At 39.0% G+C, this 23,031-nt stretch overlaps 1 long non-coding RNA gene across 1 annotated transcript in view; it reads left to right on the top strand.

The window, feature by feature from the left end:
* LOC125247363 overlaps positions 1 to 23,031 on the top strand; it is a 63,337-nt gene that overhangs the window by 30,587 nt on the left and 9,719 nt on the right. Inside the window, exon 2 of the long non-coding RNA XR_007180067.1 lies at positions 4,102 to 4,184. This is a non-coding gene — a long non-coding RNA (uncharacterized LOC125247363). The remainder of the gene's footprint in view (positions 1 to 4,101; positions 4,185 to 23,031) is intronic.

Genomic DNA, 23,031 nt, shown 5'->3' with positions numbered 1-23,031 from the left:
AGCATAAGGATATGCTCGCCGTTGGCTAGTCAGCTCTTCAAAAAAAAAAAAAAAAAAAAAACCTCCTCAGACCCCTGCACTCCTTTGCTATTTGAGTACTTCTCAGTGGCTCAACGCTGGGCTTCGTGCTGTGGAGTTTTGTTTTGAATAATCAATCAAAAAGAGCTCCGCGACAGCATCGTATGCTTTCATGCACAAGCGAAGCACAGATGAATGAGGAACGCTGCATTTCGCTACGACGTTTCACCATCTGTCCCTCCTCTAAAGTCCTCATGGCATCAAACTGCCATGTTTGGGGCCAATTATACATAAAAATGCAAATACTTCTGGGAGCTGCCCAAAGCTGGTGTGAAGTGTGTAGTGGTAATTACCTGATGTGGAGTCGTAGAGTTAGCATCCCTTCAAGTGTGGAGAGGCGTTTGACAGGTTTGACCAAAGAAAGGCTGGTAGAGGTAGTCTGTTAACTCATTGATGGTTTCTCATGGATAATAGAACAAAGTGTTCATTTTAATTATGAACAAAATGACTGTAAGATGACGGCCGTCACTCATGCTTGGACCCCTCCTTACCCGCACTGGCGCAATCGCAATGCATATGCAAAACACATGCGTGCCTTTTGGTCTTCAAACCTTCCATCTTCATGTCTTGGAGGCATAACGGACTATTAGGTGTCTACAAAGACGCTCAGTCTTATGCGACGTATTGTTTTGACCATTGTCTTGGCCTGTCTCTTTCTTTTTGAGACATATTTTAAGCCTCTAATCACTGTCAAAGGCATCAAGGCATTCGTATCGCATATATGAATTGATCATAAATAATTCTGTGCAGAATAAATAAATACATTGTATAGGGCACTGTAATGCCATTGCACTGTCCTTAATGCTGTTTACTGCTACTATTTATTTTTGCAGCGACTTTTAATTCAAAACAAACTGCGGATATATATTTTTTACTTCCAAAACAACACCTTTAGGGTTTGTTGTTTAAGTGCGTGCCATTTGCATGACACTGTTTCAAGTCACCTCAAATATACTAGGCTACAGCGAAGCGAGCATCACAGCTACTTTTGAAGATGGGTTGTGTTTTTAGATGGGAATCTAAACAGAATAATGATAAATAAATATATTGGTTAACACATCGTAATGCGATTACACGAGCGCGGAAGCAGTAATTACCGAGACCCGTCAATCGTAGTAGTAGGTTGTTGATCCTTTATTACTTTGAGAGCAAATGTTGGGTTTACTTCAAATGAAGTCAGAAGTTTTGTTTTTTCTCTCAAGTGTTTTTGTACCGACTGTATTTACAGCCTTTTTGAAGTTTGCAGAGGTGTAGCAAAAAGATATCTGGCTTTTCATCAGGGATGGTTTTCGTTCTCCACAGACAATCAGGCCGAATAAATCCGTACACTTTTGAATTGAAAATGTCTGATATGAAAGTTTCACTTTTAAATTATGTAAAAAGCCTCCTGCTACATGCCAGCTGGGAGTACCTGCTACATGTTCTTTAGTTCCTGTATCTCTTTTTCCCATTAATGAGACGTCTCAGGATACGGTTGGTCGGCCTAAAATGCCTTTGGTGGAGTTCTGCGGGGACGGAAAACTGGGAATTTAAGTTCTATCCCTGGTGCCAATCAAGTCGTTCACCCTCTCACAGATGTCCTGCAGTCACGGGTCCCTTGTCGAGTTGAAATGGCTGATAGCTTTTATCAATGTTGACCGCTTTGGCTTTCATATATCTTCAACAGATCCACCTCTGGGGGTGAGTCTTCTCCCAGTTCTTTGTTGACAGGGGTCAATATGTGTGCCACTGCTGTATCCTGAGATTAAAAGGAAAGTGAAATGCTCTGAAGGTATGTGTTCTTTCACAGTACAAATCCTGAACCTCTAGAGGTGGGAACCTTTCTTGATCAACCTGCTAATGAAGAAGATTAAAAATGTTCCACTGTAGAAACGCATGAGGCCAGTGTAAATGTTGTGCATGAATGAGTGAATAACAATTTCACACAACAATAATAAATAATGTATAACATTATATACATAATTGCATAATAATCTACCATACTGCATGCTATGCAGTGTATCCGGTTTTCTACCTAAATTGCCACCAAAGCTAATAGCTATAAAGTACATTTATACTGCATCAGTTTAAAAGTCTCAGTGTTAAAATATTCTTGAAAATGTGAATAAATGGATGCAGTGTCTTCTACTGAGAAGTGTGCCACGGTTATGGAAAGTTCATCCACTCAGTAAGGGTCATTCATTTGCTATATCTTTTACAACACACAAAACACAGTGTTTAGTTCATTTTCTCACCGCCTGCTTTGTTTCACACCCTTCACAACTGTATTCCGCACTGACGAGGCCTCCTGGTATCACCATTCGCCGTGGTAATGGATAGCCATTTATAATTCATAGAGCGGCTGGTCCCCAAGTTAATTTCGCCCCAGGCTCTGTTTATTTCTGCTTTGTACTTTGTTTAAAGTCAGTTGTTGACAACTCTTGAGCATGTCAAACTATCACCGCTAATAATTGCTTAAGGAGATGGAACTTTCGCAAATGTTGGTTCCAGCACAAAAATACATTCTCCTCAGCCCATCGTGAACTCTCTCTGATGAATTTTTGATTCCTCTCCGTCTTATTCTTAACAAAGATTCCTCTGTAATTCAAAGCAATAGCTCTGAGTGAAAGAATAAAAAAGAATAATGTAGCATTATCCTCAGAACGGCTCCTTTTTAATGTGCGGTGGGAAATTTGTCAAGCGTGGCTCTTTTCAATGCATCTCTTTCTCTCATTCGCGCGCGCGCTCTCTCTCTCTCTCGCTCGCTCTCCTTTTTGTTATTGACCAAAGAGATGAATCTACGCTAGCAAAGGCAGGTGGATCTAATATGCAGCCGCGCTGTTATATGAACGCAGCCTACGGCGGTACCTATTTCTGTGGGTCAATGTCGCTTCTTTTCTGATCGCGACAGTCTCTGCGCGCGCCCAGTTGCTTGATTAGTCCCAATTAGACAGGCTGTCACTTTCCCCTGGTGCGCGGGACCAGGGACCCACCCCGTCCTCGACGCTTCCCGTCTGAATCGGACGTGCGCTGCACTGATTGCTGTAGGCTTGGGGGATTATTTTGAATGCGAGGAGAAAACAAAAGAAGCAAGAAGACACGCAAAGACTTGACAATATGATCTCTCGCGTACTTCCGAGACGGCTGTGAAAAGAGCGTATCATTTCTCTCCCTGAAAATCTCCTCAGGGTTCATCCTTCCTCCCACAAACGGCGCCTTCCCACGTCACCTTGTCTCCCTGAGCGCTCAGAAAATAGCGGGAAGCGCTTCGCGCGCTGTCGTTCGGCAAAACTATAATTGTTTAGGAAGGCTGAATTCGTGATAAGTATGAATAATTGATCAGGTCGTCTAATTCATAATCATTATACCATTTTTAATACTTATAAGGTTGTTGACATTAAGAACAGGCGAAATAGGCCACCTTGAAAAGCGCGAGAAAGGAGAGCCACGGTGACGAAGTGTTGTCAACACATGTTTACTCAATAAGGGAGGAGTTTGTTTAGCTTTTTGTCGTTGTTTTATTTTCAAATCTACTTATCTTAGTTCCTTTATATACCTGTGTTGACTTTAAAATGAAGTTTTCGAGCGCTAGCTGTTTTTATTCTGCTCCGCTCGCTCAGAATAGCGGACTCAAAGAGCAGTGTTTTCTGTGACTAGCTGAGGTTAGCTTTTATGTTGCTATCTGCAGGGGAGCAAACAGTAGCGCGAGAGCAGAAACAAGTCGTGGAGTCTTTATATTTAATTCTATTAAATATTCATGAAGATTTCATTGTGTGTGATATGTCAAAGGGTGTTTGTCTATTAGCATGAGGAGGCAAATATTTAAAACAACAAAGTTTTGGAGTGAATGCGCAGCATAGCAAGCCTACTAAATAGCATGTGGTCCTTGAAAAGTGTGTTTTGTCGGGGAAAACGGGCCTGTAGAGCAGACTTTTACGCATTTATCACATTTATCAATTCACTATCAGAAATTTAGCATGTGAACATGTTTAGTTTCTAATAAAGGTAACCTTGGTAACTATCAACTGCTGCATTTTTCTCTAGGTGAATCTGTCAGGTCTTTCATGGCGGGAAAGGCTGCCCCACGTGCCCCTGTCTCAACTGCCCTGGGGAACACGTCACACGCGGTAAGGACGGCGGGTTTTGGTGCTAATAATTGCCATCTCCGCCAAACGCATGCACACTGTGATTAAATAAAAAAAAAAAAATTCGTTGAACCCAACTCATACCTCGGAGGCAAAACAACATGCTCCTTAGAGACGGAATCGTTGTGCCCTTCTTCATGGCTTTGTGATTTAGGCAAGCCCGAGATGTGGAAACACGACTTACCTCATCTTAAGCATTCTGTGGGTTATCAAATGTGATCAGGAATTATCCATATATTTATGTGAATATTAAAGTAAATATAAAACTAATCAAATACACATATGCGCCTAAATGGGTCTTCTTAGAGAAGGCCTTTCAGGGTTCCTACATGTAATGAATCCATAATAAAAAATTGTTAAAGAATTGCTGGAAATGGATTTGTTTGTAATATGTGGTGGTTAGGCACTGATTTAAAACAAACCAGAGCTGTATGCATATTTGAAATTATTGATTTAAAATTATTGAAATAGATTATTGTTATAATCATTTAGATTGTCAATTGTTTTTTTAGAGAGAGAGAGAAGATGGGACCTTTAATGCAAATTAGCATATGCTATATTCTCTATATGTACAATGCATATTTTCAGCTATTTTCAAAATATGATTCTAAGTCCCTATTTATATAAACCAATACATAAAATAAATATATTTTGTATATTCTACATGTGCATTCAAATAATAAAAATAAGAAATACTTTTTAGGTTTTTAATTTTTAATGTGATTTTACAAATTATTTTTATTTTTTGTTAGAGCTTAGAAATTTTGACAGAACCTGCTGTAAGAATTATTATCCCCAGAATAGCTGGAGAAAGCACAAACACAAACATCCTATTAGACTGTGAATTACTGGCTATGTTAATGTATGTAAGTGAAACATCACGCTGTTTCCAATTAATATGTCATGCTGTGTGTGCTTCCCTCTGCAGTCGCTCGTCCTATTAGTGGATTAATACCCGCGCTCTATACCATCCCAATCATCAAGACACGGGTTAATTAAACATTTACATACAAACACTCAGCAATCTTTTGTCCTCTGTAATTTATACCATCTATATGCTTTTATCCAAAACAAAAGGAGGGGCATATGTTTGCCTCAAACATACTAATTGGCACCATGCTGACTCGCTGAAGTGTATTGTGGAGAGGATGAGGAGGGTAGCTTGATTCACACTGTTGTTTACAAGCGCAGGACAGCTAAGGCCAAAAACATACTTTATGCAAGTATGCAAATGCATTGTCCAATACATTGCAAGTGAGTACTCTTGCTTTTATGTGGCAGTAACAAACCTCAAGGGGGCGATAATGTTGCCTTCAAATGTCATTAAATCAGAGTTCTTGTTCAGAGGTGCATTTCACAAAAGCATTTTTAGCCAACTATGGTCGCAAGTTCCATCATTGCCAGCATAGTTCAATGATTCGGTGTTTCCCGAAACCATAGTTTGAACGGACATTTGCAAACAGCATCGCAAAGTTGTGTGGTTGGAAGTATAGTTTCTTGTTAGAATGACATAGACATAGATCATGATCTTGAGCAAAATAAGCATGCAGTATTCTATACCTTTCATTCCAAATATATACAAATACCATTCCATGTCTTTTAGTTTGTCAAGAGAATTAAAGGACTGTTTTTGAAGAGTGCGCATATGTGTTACGTGCTCTAGTAAGCTGAGGGAACACTGGAGTGATGTAAGAGGAAACCTGCGGTTGAATGAAACATCTGGAAATAAAGCAAAACAACTGAGAACAAAAAAGCTGTCATGTTCATTAAATTATTAAAGTAATAATCTGACATAAATTTGATCTAGAACAGATTAGCAGAAGTTATTACTCCACCACCTGTGTGAAGTCATTAACTATATCGATGAACCAGTGTGGTTCAAACGACAGATATGCGACAAAGCTTTTCAGGAAACACTCATGACTAGCTAGTTAGTTTCCCCAACATTGTGGGAAAACCATATGGTTGTTAAGCAGCAAGCCACGCCATTGTATGGGAAACGGGTGTGTTTCTCATACAACGACATAACTCCCTGCTTAGCTACCATAGTACGATGCATCGTTGGAGAAATTAACTAGCTAGTCACGACTGTAGTAACGTGTGCTGTGTCCGAAAACTTGTTGCTTCACTGCCTTATCAGGCAATGACTTTGTAGGCAGCATTTGCGCACGAAGGTGACCTTACGAAACTGATTTCGCTTAATGATCTACAGCAAGAGTGATGACTAAGCAAATATTTAATTACTTCAATAGTAATTGACATCAGAAGTGGAAAACATTGGTCAAAAATGTACATTTACACACAAACTGACCACCAACCACAACTTTCAGATGGCATCTTTATTTTTTTTAGCTCAACTGTTACAGAATGGCAAGCACAAGATTGTTGTGTATCAAAGGCAGCAGAGGATACATCTATGCTGCCTTCAAAAATCGATCAGATGAAGGTATCTCAGGAGACAGGGAGTGAAGCTAACATTGGATTCGGACATGCCTTGACACCTTACTACCTTGAAATGCATCTTCCCGAGGCAGCATTTTTAAGCTTTCGGACGCAGCCATGGTCACACACAGGTGGTAGAATAATAACTTATGCTAATTAATCGATTCAAGATCGCAATTGTCAGATTATTATAGTTCATTTACACAAAACAACAGAGAGGAGTTCTTTTTTTTTAATCAAGGTTTTCACAGATATGCCATAGAAGTACATTCTGATTTTGCTGAGTTAGATGCATTTGTAACCCCCTCACCCATGTCCTACTCACCCCACTCTGCGCGGGCCTTGAACCTGGATCTCCGGTGTGGGAGTCGGACACTCTTACAAGGAGGCTAAAGGCTGCAACCCCTAGCGTCAGTCGCTAGAGCATCTCTTGAGATCAGAGGAGTGAGGTTGACTTACACAGTGACTACTAGCTAGCCTCCGTTACACTCACCCCCGTAAACCTCACTCCCACCCGGGTCACGGCACCAATGTAAACCCTCACCCAGGTCCTACTCACCCCGCTCTGCACGGGTCTTGAACCTGGGTCTCCGGCATGGGAGTTGGACACTAACAAGGAGGCTAAAGGCTGCAATACCTAGTGTCAGTTGCTAGAGCATCTCTTGAGTTCAGAGGAGTGAGGTTTACTCACACAGCGACTACTAGCTGGCCTCCGTTGCACTCACCCCCCTAAACCTCACTCCCACCTGGGTCACGGCACCAATGTAACCGCTCACCCAGGTCCTACTCACCCCGCTCTGCGCTGGCCTCGAACCTGGGTCTCCAGCGTGGGAGTTGGACACTAACAAGGAGGCTAAAGTCTGCAACCCCTAGTGTCAGTTGCTAGAGCATCTCTTGAGATCAGAGGAGTGAGGTTTACTCACACAGTAAACTCGCTTGACATAAGCATAAACAGTATTTTTATATTAAAATATGGCAGCTCTATCTAGCATATGTTTGACCCAAACTCCATTGTTTGACTGATTCCCAGTCTCTTCTAATGCTCCTATGGTATGTTTTTTCTTTTTACTGCTTTGAACCCCTTTAAAATACATGTTTATGCTTATACACAGTATATTATTTTTTAATAATTATTTTTCTTCTTTTTTCTTTGTAATGTTTCTTAGTTTTAAAACATTTAAATAAATTGTCAATTTTTATTACATAATTTTGAATTTTGTCACAGTTTTGACTTTTTATCATAATTTCTACTTTATTTCAATTTAGACATTTTTTTTTAATCTCATAATTATGACTTAGTGTTTCATAATTTTGACTATCTACCTCATGATAACTATTATTACTTATATGCCCAGTTTCACAGACTTAAGTCTAGTCACAGACTAAAATGCATGTTTGAGCTGTTTTAACTGAAAGCAACTTGCACTGAAATATCTTTAAGGGTCAGTTCACCCAAAAATGAAAATAATGTCATATATTTCTCACCCTCATGTCGTTCCACACCTGTAAGACCTTCGTTCATCTTCGGAACACAAATTAAGATATTTTTGATAAAATCCAATGGCTCAGTGAGGCCTGCAGACAGCAATGGTACTTCCTCTCTCAAGATCCATAAAGGTACTAAAAACATATTTAAATCAGTTCATGTGAGTTCAGTGGTTCTACCTTAATATTATAAAGCGACGAGAATACTTTTTGTGCGCCAAAAAAACTAAATAATGACTTTTAACTATCTAGTGATGGCTGATTTCAAAACACTGCTTCATTAAGCTTCAGAGCTTCACGAATCGAATCAGTGGTTCAGAGCGCCAAAGTCATGTGATTTCAGCAGTTTGGAGGTTTGATACATGATCCGAATCACTGATTCGACACAAAAGATTCGTAAAGCGCAGAAGCAGTGTTTTGAAATCGGCCATCACTAGAGATCGTTAAAAAGTCATTATTTCGGGATTTCTGTGCACAAAAAATATTCTCATCACTTTATAATATTAAGGTTGAACCACTGTAGTCACATGAACTGATTAAAATATGTTTTTAGTACCTTTCTGGATCTTGAGAGAGGAACTACCATTGCTGTCTATGCAGGCCTCACTGTTTTTTTTCTAAGACATTTTAAAAACCTACTTAAATGTCCTAATTTAACTAAGGCCTAATCCTGGCTTAAGCTAAACTCTGTCTGTGAAACCGGGCTTTTATGTCCTAATTATGTTTTACCAAAGCATGATTTTTTTCTTATGTAGTGGAAATGGGCTTCTATGCTAGGTATATCAAATATGTAAAAAAAAAAAAAATATTGTAAACTTAATGCAATGATTTTTCGTGATTGGGCAATGACGCTGACTGAAATGCTTTGAGAAGAACGCTGTGTGCTTTGAGAAGAAGGCTGTGTGCTTCCTGCTGTTTCGCATCACTTTCACATCACTTTCTTTTCCTGAACAACACGCCAAACCGGCATCAGTTCACATGAGACATGCAAAGAGACGGCAGGCTGATGCTTGACTCAAACTAGCACTTCCAAATGAAATCTCCTTTTTTCTTTTTATGCCAAATGCCTCAAAGGATACGGGTGGAAATGGAATTACGTTTATTGTTTTCCTATAGTTCCTCAGTCTACTGAGAGAGCAGGAGTGGGATTTTGGCCATTGGCAAAGACAGTATATTCTTTCATCTTTTTTTCTCCACTGACTCTCAGATTCTGATGTGGAGATGTATTTCTGATCAAACATTTCAGAATAAAACGATCACATAGAGAGTTATATGTGAGGTGATGATGATGTGTATGGTTTTATATAGCCGCACATCAAATAAATTAGCCTGTTAAATGTTACATTAAAATTGTTCTGCTGTACATATTCTGTCCACTAGGCGGGGTATGCAAGAAAATGTGCAAAAAGTCCAATTTTTAAACTTTTTTTTTTGCCGTTATTTTGCGATTAGTCAAAATCCATCAAAATTGTCAAACTCAGTGTCATAATTTTAAGAATAAAGTTAAATTAAAAAAATGTAAATGATTTTTTTTTTCTTAAAATGAGCTATGCATCACTGATTTAAAAATCAAAACAAGCTATTTATTTATTTTATTTTAACCAAGTGCTTAAATAATTGAATGTCCCAGGCAGCAATGTAGAGGGTGAACAGGTGTGGGTGAGCAGGGACAGAGACATATTTGAAGAATTGATTAATTTCCCACATCATTTGATGAGGCGTGTCTCATTAATGCATCTAAGATGGCGCTCTGAGGCGATGCAGATCATTCAACTGGGACCAAAAGCACCTCTAGGTATTCTGGACTAACACCATTTTAGACACAAACATATAATCACTGCATAGACACACACGCAGCCAGCACTCCCAGAAGTCTTTTATATCTTTGCCAAGCATTGGAGCCTAGGGTGAGATTCTCATTCTCTCCAAATCCTGAAGGGCTCTTATTGTGTACCAACAGCGGTGTCTGTCCCTCAAACATGTGGCATCAGTAAACAACATGTTTAAGCCTAAAACAATGTGTGTCCCTGATGACTCAAATTATTTATGAAATCAAACAGAATCCGGCTGTCGGCCATTTGGGACTTTCCTTCCAGATCCTTTTCACATCCTCATGGATCTTATTTTCTCCTTCACTTTCTGTCAACTTATACTCTCAAAATTTAAAAATGTTTAAGTAGTATGTCAGACTGTGATTGTCTATTTAACAGAAATGCTAAGGTATTCGTCTATAGAAATCTATCCAGATGTTTTTGCATAATATTAATACCTAAGAAAATGTGAGTAAAATGTCAGTGCAAAACTAGCCTCCATAATGCAAGGGTGGTTTCTAAGGTGTTGTTATGCAGTTGCAAAGGGGTGCTAGTGTGTTGGTGGTTGATAAGGCATTGCTGGGGGATTGATAGGCTGTTGGTGGTTGCTAGGGCATTGCTAGGGGGTGCTAGTGTGTTGATGGTTGATAGGGCATTGCTACAGGGGTGTTAATGTGTTTTTGGTTAGTTGCTAGGGGATTGCTAGAAGTTTGCAAGTGTTTTCTGAGAGGTTGCTAGGGGTGCTAGTGCGTTGGTGGATGATAGGGTGTTGCTAGGGTGTTAGTGGTTGCTAGGGCATTGCTAGGAGTTTGCTAGTGTGTTCTTAGAGGTTGCTGGGGTGCTAGTGTGTTAGTGGTTTATAGGGCATTGCTGGGGGATTGATAGGCTGTTGGTGGTTGCTAGAGCGTTGCTAGGGGTGCTAGTGTGTTGATGGTTGATAGGGCATTGCTACAGGAGTGTTAATGTGTTTTTTCCATTGCTAGGAGTTTGCAAGTGTTTTCTGAGAGGTTGCTAGGGCATTGCTAGGAGTTTGCAAGTGTTTTCTGAGAGGTTGCTAGGGCATTGCTAGGGGTGCTTCTGTGTTGGTGGTTGATAGGGTGTTGCTAGGGTGTTATTGGTTGCTAGGGCATTGCTAGGAGTTTGCTAGTGTGTTCTTAGAGGTTTCTACGGGGTGTTAGTGTGTTGGTGGTTGACATGGAATTGCTAGGGGGTGCTAGTGTGTTGGTGTTTGATAGGGCATTGCTAGGGTGTTACTAGGGTGTTGGTGGTTGCTAGAGCATTGCTAGGGGATTGATAGTGTGATAGTGGTTGCTAGAGCGTTGATAGGGGGTGCTAGTGTGTTGGTGGTTGATAAGGCATTCCTAGGGAGTTGCTAGTGTGTTTTTAGAGGTTGCTGGGGGTGCTAGTGTGTTGGTGGTTAATAAGGCATTGCTGGGGATTGATAGGCTGTTTGTGGTTGCTAGGGCATTGCTAGGAGTTTGCTAGTGTTGCTAGGGCATTGATGGGGGTTGCTAATGTTTTGGTTTCTGTTAGGGTTGCTAGGAGAGTGTTAATGTGTTTTGGGTGGATTCTAGGACATTGCTAGGAGTTTCTAGAGTGTTGATGGTTGCTAGTGCATTGCTAGGAGGGTATTAATGTGTTTTGGGTAGTTGCAAGGATGCTGATGGTTTTTAGGACATTGTTAGTTAGGATGTTGCTATAGGCTCTCACTAAGCGTTTTCTTGCTGTCTCAAAAGAAAAGAGTTGTTGCACAAATATAATAATGAGTATGACAGATTGAAATAGTCTGGCCACTAAATATCTAACAGTCATACTGTTTAGGTAAATAAGTACACTCAGTCAAACACCTGCCCAGAGTTGACAGGTCAGAGCAACAAATGAAGGGAGTCATCTGCTTTGTAGGTTGGCAAACATCTAATTGGAACACATGTAACTCTTTCAAGTGTTTTGACTGAGACTCTGAGAGGCTTTTTTACCTCCGGGTGTCTTGTGCAGCCTGCTCCAAGTTTAAAGGGCTGAATAATTTAACCTGTGGGACTGCTGGACCTGCTGCACCCCACACATTTCAGAGTTTGCAGGGTTTGTCAGTGCAGCATGCAGCCAGACTCCCAGGGCATTCGCCTGCAGTTAGCAGCTGCTACAGATGGTACACTCATTTTGTCATAGAGCTTCACGGCACTATGGCATCACAGGGCAATTAACAAGTCCCCCTTTCCAAGGATGGAGAACACTCATTTGGCAGAAGAAAAGAAAGCAAGAGAGGGAAAAAAAACATGCATTGGGGGCATCTTCACTTTGGAGTTGACCTCGATGTAACCCTTTGCTTGCTATAGGCCCCGATATACTTCAAGCAAAATCGAAGAACAAACTGGTGTGACTGCATTTCGAACAAAATCGAGCCAAAACGAAGTTCGTTTTGTGTTCATTTCAGGAGTTCGAAACAGTTTGCCAAAGCAAACTTTCTGGAACAGTACACTTTGGCTGGTAAACACCATCAAACTACCATTGGTCAGTGTTGATGATGTAATAGGTGGGTGTGGCTCTGAGACTCCACATTCTTTGAAATGGGAAACTTCATTTCCATCCACAAGTGAAAACAAACACTTGAGAGCTGTTTTATAGTAGAAATTGAAGTGTAATTCTCATTTAAAAGTAACACTGACAATGTTTTTCATGTTTAATATTTTAAAGCTGTTTGGTTTAAAGCAGGAGTTTTCAAAGTCAAAGACAGTGGGTCTCACTTCTAACACAACATACACAATGTCGCCACAGGAACATTTTCCTTAAATTAATCACTTCATATATTTTAAACAGTTTGATACAGAAAATGATCTTTTTCATGTCCATTTACCCACAAAAACAGCACCTAAACTGTACAGCATTGATAGCACTTTTTGAAGCAAGTGGGAACTGTGACAAAAGAAGATTAATAGGATTTAAAGACATATCATTCGGGTTGTTTATCCATGTGTTGTTTACCATGTCTATCAGTGGTAGGAAGATGAGAAGGAGGAGGGAACTCCCCAGAGGGACCACATGATGGGGTAATGGTACACTGACTAATTCATCTTCCTCCTCAGCCTGGAATACAGGTTAAACATAACCCCACGTAAACAAATCTTCCAGTCCTCTTGTAAATATGATTGTGAATCCTAACACACTAAGGGAAATGCACATAAATATGCAATCCTGAGACCTGAGCCTAACCTGCTAACAAAAAAAATCATAAGCCCACCAATTCTGTATGCTGGTTTTAGCTGGTCTCTAAGCTGGGCTAGGCTGGACTTTGTTTTGGACTCTTCTCAGCTAGTCAGGCTAAGAGACCAACTGGCCCCTCGAAACATGCTTGAAAACTCATGAAAGTTTGCACACACGTCAGAAGTAGTGACATTTTTTTCGTCTGATATTGGTTTCAGAATTAGGTGAGGCAAAATGGCTCGATAGCACCACCTACACAAATTCACGCACCCTTCGCTCTACGTTTCATGTACGAATATGACATTTGGTAGACACATGTAACAGCCCAATACCTAAAAGTCCCTGGGTGCAAAACTGGAAAACCCAACAGGAAGTGAGATATTTTGAATTTTCTCTGCAAATTTTTTGCAGTTTTTGCTATTTCTAGACGTTGTACTTTAACGAACTCCTCCTAGAACTTTAATCAGATCAACATCATATTTGGTCAGTCTAATAGGTGTTAAATTGCGACTTTAAATAGCAAAGATCTTGAGTTTCTGTTGAAGGGCCTGTCCGTGGTGGCCTGACAAAGGGATATTTTGCCATTAACCGGGAAGCTGTTACAATGTCCAACTTTCCCCAAACTTCATGTTTTGCCTGAAGACATCTACATGCCAATATTCAGTTACAGTCATGGCGCCACCTGCTGGCAACAGGAAATGGCATGCTTTACACTGTAATTCACTCCCAAAAACACATTTAAATATGCCACGACATACCAAACATGCTAGAAACACGTTAAATCATGCAACATTTGGCTAAGTGCTAATGTGTGCAATTGAAACAGGAAGTTGTTGTAACTCAGGCATACAATGTCTGATCTGCCCCAAACTTCACATGTTTGATAATAGTTATGGCCTGAAGGCATCTACATGCCAATATTCAGTTATAGTCAAAGGGCCACCTGCTGGCAGCAGGAAGTGTGACACATCGAAATGACTTTGTCATATTTCTCCTATATTTTCCTGCTTGAATGCATGTCGCCCACTATTTGGGCATATCACCCACTGTTTTCCTAAGGCCACTGGGTGGTGGTGGCCCCGGGTGTGAGGGCCCTTTCAATGCTGCTTGCAGCTGTAATAATACTTGTTATTGCTAAATACGTTGATAAAAACAGGCTAAAAAAGGATTTCCTGCTCCTAGCTGGAGTCATACAAAGTCCATAAATCACCAGATGAAGATGAATATGGGAGCATGGCTAAATTAAATGGTATTTAGCCCTGTGCAAAGAACAGTAATAGATCTGCAAGGCAGACAGATAACTTAGAGGGACCGGCATCCCAGAAGCCTTTGGGCTCTCCACTACAAGAGGTCAAAACCCTTGATGATCTGCCTTAATACAAGGCCAAATGGCATAATAGTGCTAAAACTCAACGTAATATGCACCTTATGTTTTTTTTCCACCTGATCCATGTGAATGTAGATATGAGACAGTATTCCTTTAGGATGAGAGGGGGTGGTTCAGTAAAAGGGCCTCTAAGCTGCTGTCACACTTCGCTTAATTATGATTAACGATGTACCTAGAAGATATTCTCTCTCCGGTGAGTTTAAATTCTTAAATTCTTGTTAGGAGGGGATGCGTTGTTTCAGCCTGGTGCTGTTTGCGTTATGTAAAAGCTCGCAAATAAATGTGGGAATGTGCTGAGCATCCCTTCTAAAAGCATTCTGGTCATTTCCATGATTAATTAATTAATCAATCAAATGAAACTGACAATGTACTCAGTGCGTTTGGAAAATACATTCAGGTCAAGCAGTCATACGAAATGAGTAACAGCACTGACAATAAATAATACAGGAATTAATTAATAAAATTGACTGCATTTGTGTGACTTCTTAAGTTACGCAGAAATGCATGATTCAGTGCTTTATTAAAGAAAAAAAAAAAAAAAACTCATAAGCCAGTAGCTTGATAAAGCCTGTGACTTCTGTAGTCTGAATGGAAGCTGTACTGTAAGGTGAGGGGGAGTCGTTTCACTCTCACCCCCAAAGCCAGATTGTTATAAATGCTGTTTATGATCTTGCCATGACAGCTGTGAAGGGCAGAGATGGCAGAGGATGCAGTCAGGGCTTATTTCCTCTCAGTCTGCATGCATTATGGGATTGTTAATGACCATGCACTATAATAGAGAGGCTCGGCACTGGGACTCAGTGTGATCAGTATAACTGACTATTTAGTGGATTGTGTTTACATTTGCACTCAATGAAAGTAATATGCATGAACGCAGCCATAATACAATGCTGATTAGCAATGTGCTCATCATTGTGCATGCTAAACCTATTTATTTTTTTAACTACTTTTTTTGTACACAAATTTATATTTATGCTAAGATTGACTGATTAATTGACTGAACATTAACCAAGATTATGAAATATTATATTTTAATTAATGCTGGGCAAACGATTAATCGCATCCAAAATAAAAGTTTGTGTTTACATAATATATGTGTGTGTGCTGTGTATACTTATTTTGTGTATTTAAATACACACACATATATGTATATATTTAGAAATATTTGCATGTATAAACTGTACATATATTTATATATTTATATTATATATAAATATAAATATTTTATATATAAATATAACAATTTTTTCTTAAATATATACATGCATGTGTGTGTATTTATACATACATAATTATACACAGCACACACACATTATGTAAACACAAACTTTTATTTTGGATACGATTAATTATTAAATATAACCTTATTAATATATACTTATTCTATTTACATATTTGATTGTTGTAATATAATTAATTTTATTATTACACAATACATATAATAATATATATATATAACAGTGCTTTAAATATGCATAATTTACAGCATTTATTAATTCATAATAATTGTTTGTTTATTTATTTATTCTTATTAATAAATTATTAATATTATTATTATATTAAATATATAATAATACTAATAATAATATACATTAACCAGTGATAATATTATAAAATGTAAACTTATTTATATATAATTTCATTTTTATTAAATAAAAATATTATTGTATTTATTGTTATTAAATATAATAATTTTAATACTTTATATTATAACAATGCTATATATATTGTTATATGTTGTAATATATAAAATATACTATATATATATATATATATATATATATATATATATATATATATATATATATATTTTATTTATTACAACATAATATAACAATATATATAGCATTGTTATAATATAAAGTATTAATATTTTTATAATATGTAATTTTATATATTATAAAAATATTGTTAATTGATAGTTCATTCAGAACCTTTAAATAAAACACACTGTACATGCTTCAAAGAAATGATGATAAATTATGTGTTAAAATATGGTGTTGTGTATAACAAAAACAATGTACACAGGCTGAGTAGTACTGCATTATATGTTATTTGTGTCACAGTTTTGTTCATTGCAAAATAGGAATAATTTTGATCACAAAATTGTATAGTCTAATCCTTGCCTTCAAAAGAAAAGCAGAACTCCTGCAACAACCATCAGCCTGACTGACACTCTGAGAGGCCTTTATAAGTTTAGACAGTTTCTCCTCGGAGGTGAACAATGCAGCCGGAGGAGCCCTGCTGTCAAGACATCCTCGTCCTTCCCCTCTCCCCTCTGCCATATGCTTTATAGCCAACAATAAAATATTTTAGTGCTAAATAAATTGGGATCGCTTTGAATTGCCGGTCCTATATATGTCAACGAAGACATACTGTTATTTTTTAGCAACCGCGGGCCCGTAGTTTATCATAACGCAAGCAGCGTGACTACGGACCGGTACACATCATTGGCTTTCCTTGCTTAGTTAGATGGTGAAGGTCAGAGTTCCTTAGGCTTTTATGGCTGTTTAACTTTGGAGAATTATCACATGTGAAGAGACGTGCTGATTTACTGCGCAAAGAAAGGCTGGATGGAGACCATGGAGGGTTTAGAGGGGCTGGAAATGCAACTTTATGCACATCGACTGTCATTAGTTGGTATTAATATTTAATAGGTTTATCTGTAAAATGCTTGGGCTGCTTTTGCAACCAAATAAGTAAAAAACGCCCCCGATTGCGACTTTTGGGTCTGACACACTTTACTCGCCTCTAGTTATAAAAAAACCCCCTCTTGACGAAGCTTGTGTAGGTATTTAAATCTTTCTTCAATAAAAATGTTCTGCTGAAAATGGCAAGGTGACATTGAATCGCCATTTTGCTAATTGGGATTTTGCTGATTAGGCATATTTTGTGCTGATGGGCGTCGCCCTGGCTCTATTTTTGTTCGCAGATCATCCCGAGGCCTGTCAAACCTGTGCTGGAAGTATAGAAACAGGATGTACCAAAGGGAACTGTCTTACTAAGCAACCTATATGCGTATATAGCATTTCTGTAGGCGTAAATGCAAGCGGTTGCGGACTTAACCCCAAAATATCCCAACTTTTGCAGGGCGTAAAAGCGAAAAGATTCACTATGAACTGAATAAATACATCACAGGGACTCAAGCCAAATAGAACGTAATTTAAGAAAACATGATTTAATTATGGAAATGTTCAATTGGTTTGGTGCCAGGAAAGTAAGTCTTTTAAGATGCCTCCCACAGAACTCTCTCTTGTCGGCATAATCAACACAATCTGCATAATTTACTTTAGTTGCTTAAAAATGCTATGCTCTATCTGAGTGAAAAAGTAAAGAAGTTTGTTTTTTCATGTTTGTGCCTATTAGCCACAAATTAATTAATCCGCTCTCCCAGAACCCAATTAGGCCACTAGCTATATTAATACATAACAGTTTTCCCAGTATGGAAATGAAGTACATGGGGAAGTGCTATTATTTTCACAAACATCTCCATATTTATGGTGGTTGATGCAAACAGGCTGGTGCGTGGGGTGTATTTCTTTGACTTTCTTATTTTTTTAGCTATATTTTTATTTGGAGAAGAAGGTAGGGGTCAGATTTGAAAGAAAAAAGCTTGAGTTTGCATGGCCAATCATTGGCTGCAGACTCCACGTTCGACCACAAGAGGGAGATTTGCTCTCTTTCAGCCTGAGTTTGAACGTCCCCAGCTTACTTCATACTTCGGATATGCCTGAAATATATTCCAAAACACTCTCTGAAATTATCAGGGAAAAGACGGCGGTCTTTGAAGGATAATATCAAACAGACCGAACTCCGAGAGGAAGTTAAACTTAGCTGGATCCTTTTTTCCTCCGGCTTAGCTCCCTCCTTTTCAGTCATCTGCATTTTTCTTTCCATCCATCATGATGTTTTAAAATACTCCAGCTCTTTCTTTTGGGAATTGTTTGTTTTGTTGTTTGTAAACATGACGGAAGAGATGTGCTTTTCTAAAGCCGTATGTTAAAGAGGCGCCCCAAAGAAGAATATACACAAGGTTGCCATGGCTCCCATTGATGTGCAAATGCCTTCATTTAAATATTTTTAAGAGGATCAGGTCAGATTACGCCAAAGTTTGACAGAGATAATTCGACGGCTTGTGTAACAGCTTTGTTCGTGGGGACGATCATTCATGGCACGTCAAACCACCTCAACGGCTCCTATATTTAATTAAGTTTACTTTGAGAAATGGAGTCTTATGAGAGTCTCCAGAATTTGGTGTTCAATGAGGAAAGGATGGATGTAATCTTAGCAACACTGCGCAAATGAGATCACATTGCTAATCTGTTTTAGTTTAGACTTAGATCTTTAGCCTGAGTTCTGGACCAAAGACATAAGTGGATTAAAAGCATGTTTGTATTCCCATATAATGGCGTTCACCAATCTCGTGTTGATTACAAGACGGGCCGCTTGATAAGCGTACAGTTTTCGATTGTTTATCGCATTCATATTCACTCTCCAACTCGCATTATGTGCAAACAAGGCATGGAGACCCCCTAGTATTCGGGACAAGCCAAGAGCGCTTAAATATTTATGCCTGAGCCTCTAGAGGCCCGCTATTAGTTGCGAGATGTTTTACTTTCTCCGACTGTCACAGGACTCTGGCGGCCATTAACAGGGGTGACACAGACCCCTGGGTCAAACATTTTGAGGCGACAAAAGGCCCTGATGGAATCACTCAGCGAGACCCAAATTACTTCTGTGTCATTGCTGAACAATATTTCCCTCCGAAAGCATTCCTCCCTCTGCTAATGCCGTGACCCTTTCCGCTGCATATGGAAATGATTATTTGTATATTGCACTAGGGGATGGAGATACCGAAGGGCTTCACGGACAATGTTGCCGTTGATGTCGGGCCCCGACGGGGAAGAGCCACTCCCCTCCCCCTGTTTTGTTGTGCTTTGTGAGGCGCGCTGATAAAAACAGGTTGTAAATGAAGACGGGGAGTTGGGGACAAATGTGTTAGGGTGGAGCGCTGAAGTTGGGAATCCAAACATACAAGACCTCACAGAATTGGCGGGCAGTGCTGAGCAAAAGAGCCATGCTGGAAAAAGTACATAAACAATGAAAAGTGTTTGAATTGCAGTTGCAAAGTAGATTAGAAAGCAATTTTTTGGTCATGGGAAAGAGTTTTCTGTTACTTCCAGAATTGCAAAAAATTTTCGAACTGAATTTTCATCAGTTCCGGAAGTGATATATACATATAATTTAGTAACTGTAGTAGTAGTAACTGATTACATGTAATGTGGATTACATAATCGGATTCCAAAAATGTTGTACTCGTAATTTTTCTATATTACAGAAAATTATTCATATTTTTTTAATTTATTTATTTATTAGTATTTAATTAATATATTTTTTTATTTTTAATTCATTTATTCATTTTAATTTTACATTTTTATGATTTAATCAATCATTAGCTTTTCATCAACTCACAATCCCCCTGCAGTTCTTTCATTAATTCCAGTTTGGGAAACACTGGGATAATGTAATGCTTAGTGCATTTCATGTTGTTGATAACAAAGAATGGAAAATATTTTCTTTCTCTTTGTTATATGGTACACAATAATCCCATTCAAATCTAGGTGATAAACGATTTAGGCCAGAAGTAATCTAAAAGTAATCCAAAAGTAATCAGAATACCTAAAATAAGAATCTAGATTGTTACTAACTACAATTTTAGTAATGTAATTTGTAATCAGTAATGGACTACAATTTGAAAGTAATCTGCCCTGCACAGTACATATTATATAAAATGTTTTCATTTACAGTAGTTTTCATTTTAATATTCTGTAATGACGATAACACTAGTCAAATCTCATTAATACTTCACTACAATAAGTTTTGTTAATTATTTTCCTGTTTATCCCTATAAAGCTGACTTTGGAACCGTTTGTATTATATAAAGAGCTATATTAAATAAAAGTGACTTGACTAAAACCAATTTAGCTATATCACATTATCACAACAGGATTTTCTTCTAAGCAAATTCGTAAAGTCAACACGCATCTTGACTTCATCTTATCTCCAATTCATCTGATTCGGACATCTCTCAACATGAACGCTCATCCCATTTCATCCTTTGACCGAATATTTTAAAAAAGGCAGCTTAACCACAGGACGTTGAGGAGCGAAGAAGGCCTCGAGCACAATCGGACGAACAGCAAACAGTGTCCAAAAAGGGGCTAAAGCCCAGAACACGCACGCAGGATTGAAATCCCCTCTCAAGCCTAAGTGGGTGGTCCTTTCACTGTAGGGTTGCTGAGTAGACGGCAGGCATTCGGAGGGAGGGCCGTGACGCCTCGCTCTTCAAACCCACTGCTCACCAAGGCAGCTCATGCGGCCACAGAATGATATTCACGCTACGCTGGTTTTATTCTGAGCCCAAGCTCTGGCACTGGCCGATGAAATGACAGCCAGAGTTTGAGCCCCCTGAGGATTAAAATGATTCAAGAGAGAATGACTCGCAATTCGTGGAGGAGTAGAGCGTTTTCAGGGATTTGCTTTGAAACACAAACTAAACGTGCAACAGCAGACTGCTTGATAAACTGACGTGAATGGGATATAATGCCCATAAATATGCTCAAAAATAAAAAAAAGTGCACGAATCAAATAATAATGCAGCGACATAGCCTACGCCGCCATCTTTTGTGAAATCCACCAAAATATTCCTCTCACTCTACTCCCGTCAACCCGGATCCATTATAAGGCTGTAACATGGATGAGTAACCCGGTATAAGACAGATTTACAACACCTTGTCACACTCAGCAGACCTTGCCATGACAAATAAAAGTATTTAAAAGAAGAAGGCAGAAAAGAGGTGAGAGAAGATTGACAGCTCACAGCTCTGTGCCAATGTGAGCACAGCTCGGCTTTGCAACGCAAGACATGAGGCGAGGTTGAATTTCAAACAAATCTTGATCTACTGCCGAGGTGAGAGGGGAAAAAAAAATTGACTTTCCTAAGACACAAAGATGAATTTTACAAACGCAACTCTTGCACTTTGTAACACCTGCTGTCTCCAAGAGTAATTACGAGGGAAAATGTGCAGTTTTTATATTAGTTTGTGTTGGTCTAAGATCATTAACACTTTACCATATTGAGGGCTTTGTTTAAAGGAGCTGTATGCAAATTATGGATCATTAGCATCACCAGACATGATGTTTTCGAACAGGTTTCTCACCGTCTACCATTGTTCGGAAAACAGATAGTTCCACAGTTCCATCCCAAAAGTCCAGTTCTGTTTGACATTGCAATATTTTGATATTTTGTACAGTTATTTAAACTTTTTGGGGAAATAAACCTATAAATGTCTTACTTTTAGGCTACGTCTACATTAATCTGGAGACATTTGAAAACTGAGTTTTCATTTAAAAACTCTCCTCATCCACACTAGCGTTTTCCAAAAGTTGCTCATTCACACTAAAACGTCTGAAAATGCTTAAATCACCTTACTGCTTGTGCGTACAACATACTAAAAGCTCACGAGATGATGCAGAGAGAGCAGATATAATAAAGTTCTCACGCTATTTTTCTGGCACGATCATTTTATTAGTATAATATTGCATCATTCACTGTTGCATCCAGGTCGCGCTCAAAATCGTGTTTAAAACGCAACTGTCATCATATTTTGCCACGCAGGACAGCAGATGTGAGTAAATTCACCTAGGAGCCTTTATCTTGAGCAATACTGTAAATGTAAATAGCAGGTACAACAATGCCGGTATAACTATAGATTTATATGGGTACAATATGCGTCACATGACTAAACATGCGGCATCGTTTTCAAATACCTCCGTTTTCGCCATTCACGCTACAACGCGAAAACGGCATTTCAAATGTATCCACTTTGGAGAGCTTTTTCAAAAAAGCTCCACACTCTAAAAATAAAGTGTCATATAGCACTAAAAGTGGTTCTCGGCTCGTAATCATAGGAGAACCACATTTGGTGCTATGTAGCACCATATCTTTAAAGGTGCTCTACAGCACCTTTGTCAAATGGTGGTATGTAGAACCCATAAGAGGTGCCATATCGCATTTTATTTCTTCAACAAAAATGGTGCTAAACAGCACCAACAGTGGTTCTTTGGCTCGTAAAGAACCTTTAAAAGGGCTTACCAGGTTCTTTGTACGGCAGTGGTGCTATATAGCACCTTAACCACCCCAAAGAACCACTGAAGAACCGCTGAAGAACCATACAGGGGCTTAACAGATTCTGTATACAGTAGCGGTGCTGTATAGCACTTCAGTCAACCCAAAGAACCGGTGAAGAACCGTACAGGGGCTAAACAGGTTCTGTATATGGTAGCGGTGCTGTATAGCACCTCAGTCATCCCAAAGAACCGCTGAAGAACCGTACAGGGGCTAAACAGGTTCTGTATATGGTAGCGGTGCTATATAGCACCTCAGTCATCCCAAAGAACCGGTGAAGAACCGTACAGGGGCTAAACAGGTTCTGTATATGGTAGC

Source organism: Megalobrama amblycephala, linkage group LG15 (genome assembly GCF_018812025.1).
Source record: "Megalobrama amblycephala isolate DHTTF-2021 linkage group LG15, ASM1881202v1, whole genome shotgun sequence".
Classification (NCBI taxonomy): Eukaryota; Metazoa; Chordata; class Actinopteri; order Cypriniformes; family Xenocyprididae; genus Megalobrama; species Megalobrama amblycephala.
This window is presented reverse-complemented; position numbering and strand designations above follow the sequence as displayed.